Source organism: Berghia stephanieae, chromosome 9 (assembly GCF_034508935.2).
Source record: "Berghia stephanieae isolate SIO BIC M18660-M18661 chromosome 9, UCSD_Bste_1.3, whole genome shotgun sequence".
Taxonomy (NCBI): Eukaryota; Metazoa; Mollusca; class Gastropoda; order Nudibranchia; family Aeolidiidae; genus Berghia; species Berghia stephanieae.
In genome coordinates this window covers 43,992,053-43,996,020 of record NC_088368.1, presented here as the reverse complement: position 1 = coordinate 43,996,020, position 3,968 = coordinate 43,992,053, and the positions used below count along the sequence as shown (strand labels likewise).

The window sequence follows — 3,968 nt, the reverse complement described above, 5'->3', positions numbered from 1 at the left end:
GCGCAATATCCCCTAAACGTGCTCAAAAACGTTTTACAAGGAGTCTTGTCTTTGGCCAACAGCAACATTTAACATTTAGGATGGGACATGATGATAATATTACAAATTTTTTTTCGGACAGAAACAACGATGTTACACCCTGAGTACGGTGAGAGAATGTGAGTAAAACGCCTTCTCCAAGGACTCAACTATGCGCCGATCGAGCGAGGAGAACTCGAACTCAGAACCTTCCGATCCGAAAGCGAGTGTCACACCACTAGATCCACACAACCGCACAAAGACTTATTTTAAAAAATTATCTATTTGAAATATGCCACCCGTCGAGCGCGTAAATTTAACAATCACAAGAATGATAAATTAAATTGAAAAAAAACATTATTTCTATTCAACAAAAATAGCTGAGCCTTTTACACATTCTTTGGGATAATGGATGGATGGACTTGTAGATGAACACAAAATTCCAAAACCCAAACTGTTTTAATTGAATATGTTTTCTGGGTTGTTTGCTTATGTGTTCAATTCTGTTTTTATCTCATTAAATTTGATAGAAAAACGTAGGAAATGCAGTTTTAATTAAATCTTTGTTTTTTATATCCACCCACTCTCTCTCTCTCTCTCTCTCTCTCTCTCTCTCTCTCTCTCTCTCTCTCTCTCTCTTCCCTTTTAGCCAGCCACAAATATACAAACAACTAAATATCTTTCTTTTCCTATTAAAAAAAAACAAAAAAAAAAAAAAACAACAAAACAACAAAACAAAAAACAGACACTTTGGTGACTGGATTGTTAAAGAATAGAGAGCTGTCAATATTTCACATTGATTCCAAACAAACAAAATGTCTACAATGTTGTTTCTCCTCCTGCCCTGACATTCCAACGTCACATGAATGCACACCAAATGTGATTGTTTCAGTTTCACACTCGTCCCAGCCAAAAACACCTTACAGCATGTCTGACGTCCTCTAAAGAACAAAACAAACCGTATTTAAAAATTTGGCCAGAAAATTCTACCTTCAAATAAATAACCATCGATTTCAATGACCCTCGTCTTGGCAAAAAACTCTCAAACCTGGGGCTTCGTGAAGCCTTCGCGAAGCCCCAGGTTTGAGAGTTTTTGCCAAGACGAGGGTCATTTAAATCGATGGTTATTTGAAGGCAAAGTTTTCTAGCCAAAATTTTAAATACGGTTTTGTTTGTTCTTTAGAGGACGTTAGACATGCTGTTGAAGGAAGAGATTTCTGGCCAAATTTTAATTTTCGTTTTTTTTTCTTTCTTTTCAACTCTGACGTAAACCGATAGCCACGTTTTGAAACTCAATTTCAGGTGGAAATTCTAACATTTCAAAAACCTTGTATTTTTATATTCCCAATCATGGATAATGGGCTGTGAAGATCGCCCAAAATTTTCGGCAGAAATAATTGATATTTTGACAGGTAATAATACTCATCTCTGTGGCAAGAGAGCTGCTAGTTTTGTTACGAGACAATTAGTGAAAGATTTTACAACTTTTATTTTCCTTCTTATTTATTATTATTATTATTATTATTATTATTATTATTATTATTATTATTATTTCCGACGTGTACATATATGCAGGTCTGACATCCGAACTCGCTTAACCCTCTCCTTACCAACTGCAGGAAAATCGTCACATTCGTTACAATACAAAACAACCAACATTTTCCTTATTCAAATTTCTCTTTTACATCAAAAAATTTAAAGAAAATGAACACAGTGTGTTGTAGAGCATGTTTTGATAAAGAACTTTACTGCTATTGTGTCTGAATGATAAAAATATATTTTTGTATTAGTTGAATGTGAAGTTTTGGGGAAAATCCGGAAAATGGCTGGTAAGGGCTAAGGGCCTAGTTTTAACATTGTTTTTAATGGACAATATTTCGCGTCATTAAACAAATTTTTTTTTTGAGATTTCCATTACAACAATGAATGAGCCCGTAAGGAATTGGGTTACCAGACCTGCAAAAAAGTGCCCGTCGATTATTTTCCATTTTTATCCCCCCCCCCTCCCCCCCCCCCCCCCCCCCCCCCCCCCCCCCCCCCCCCTCCTAACCACCCATATGAAAATCGTCACATTCGTTACGATGCAGCCAACGTTTCTCTCATTCTTATTTCTTTTGCACATCATAATGATATTTGAATACAAATGTTTGCTATAGATAGTCGTATATCAAAATAAAAAAAAATATCGTATAGCAAGAACTGGACAAACAGCTTGTGTGTTTGAGTGAAATAAATCTATTTTTGTGTAGGTTGGGTGTGAAGTTTTGGGGAAAATCCAGAAAATTGTTGCGGCTATGTGGTCTAGTGGTATGACACTCGCTTTCGGATCGGAAGGTCCTGGGTTCGAGCCTCGCGCTCGGCGCATAGATGAGTCCTTGGAAAAAGCTCTTTACTTACATTCTATCACCGTACTCAGGTGTAAAATGAGTACCTGGCCGTTAACAGCGTTGTCTTTGTCCTAAAATTTGTAATATCGCCTAACAGGCGTCATGTCCCGTCCTACATGTTAAATGTTTCTGTTGGCCAGGGACCCCTTGTAAAGCGCGCGCTTTGAGCACATTTAGTGGATATCGCGCTATATAAAAGCTCAATTTATTATTATTTATTATAAAATGGCCGGCAAGGAGAGAGTTAATTCTCGAAATATTGCTAGAGTCTAGATCGCGTTGTTGTTTGTTTTTAAAACGTTTTCCATCCCAAAACTAATTGCAGACGCTTGTATTTGCCGAGTGAAATGACGACCGCGCTGTACACTCTGTAGGATTTCTGCTAATTTCCAACATCGCTTGTCTCCCCTTTTGTTTGCATAACATTTCGCTTTTCATTATTCTGTTGCTTTTTCTTCTACATATCTCCTTCCCTCTCTCTGTCTCTGTCTGCTCTTTATTGCATTCATGCTGCTTATTTCAAACGTTGTGTCTTTTAATATGTTTTTTTTCCTCCTCTTTATGTTCATTCTATCTCTCTTTTCGTTTCTTGTCTGTTTCTCTCTTACCCCCCCCCCCTCCACTCCCCCCCCCCCCCCCCCACTAAGTAGCTATCACTTTCCCCTCACGCGCCTTTTGTCTAATGGAAGTTATGCTCATTTATTGGCAATAATAAGGTTGGGAATTTTTTTAATATTTCTTTTTTCTGTCTTGGTAAAGCGTGCATTGCCTTTGTCCACTGCGACATTCCGCGTTTTACCGTCATCATCATCATCATCATCATCATCATCATCATCATCATCATCATCATCATCATCATCATCATCATCATTATCATCATCATTATCATCAACATCATCATTATTATTATTATCATCATCATCGTCGTCATAGCCGTCGTCATCATCATCATAATCATCAAGAAAAATAAGAAGAAGAAGAAAAGAAGAAGAAGAAGAAGAAGAAGAAGAAGAAGAAGAAGAAGAAGGAGGAGGAGGAAGAGGAGGAGGAGGAGGAAGGAGGAGGAGGAGGAGAAGGAGGAGGAGGAGGAGGATGAGGAGGAGGAGGAAGGGGGAGAAGAAGAAGAAGAAGAAGAAGAAGAAGAAGAAGAAGAAGAAGAAGAAGAAGAAGAAGAAGAAGAAGAAGAAGAAGAAGAAGAAGAAGACCGTGATATGAATTGATCCCGTATATTATTGATTCGAGACGGTATAAGATACGGTAAAACGTTTTTTATTTGAGCTTTGCTTGAAAAATCGATTGATCTCATTAACCTTTGAACGTTGCATAAAATTGATTGTTCCTTTTTGTTCTATTCTATTTCAGAAATTTAAAGAAATTAATTATTCCTGTCGTTGGGCATCATCTTGTTTGTTGATTATCAACGACAACAACTACAACAACAACATCTACGACCTAGGATATCAACCCCCACAACAACAACAACAAATCAAACCAAACAAGGGCTTCAATCTGGCATCAAGCATTCCATCCCATTCAAGTTTATCTGGACACAGGCATGGATAT

General features: G+C 37.6%; 1 protein-coding gene across 5 annotated transcripts in view; it reads left to right on the top strand.

The window, feature by feature from the left end:
• The window catches only part of LOC144980297 (discoidin domain-containing receptor 2-like), a 430,769-nt gene that overhangs the window by 108,966 nt on the left and 317,835 nt on the right, over window positions 1-3,968 (top strand). For 2 of the 5 annotated variants that reach the window (XM_078927946.1, XM_078927944.1), the window contains exon 2: window positions 3,768-3,968. This exon is cut by the window's right edge and continues 48 nt beyond it. The exons of the other annotated variants lie outside the window; for them this stretch is intronic. The gene's annotated coding sequence lies outside the window, so the exon portion shown is untranslated. The remainder of the gene's footprint in view (window positions 1-3,767) is intronic. 5 annotated transcript variants of the gene reach the window in all.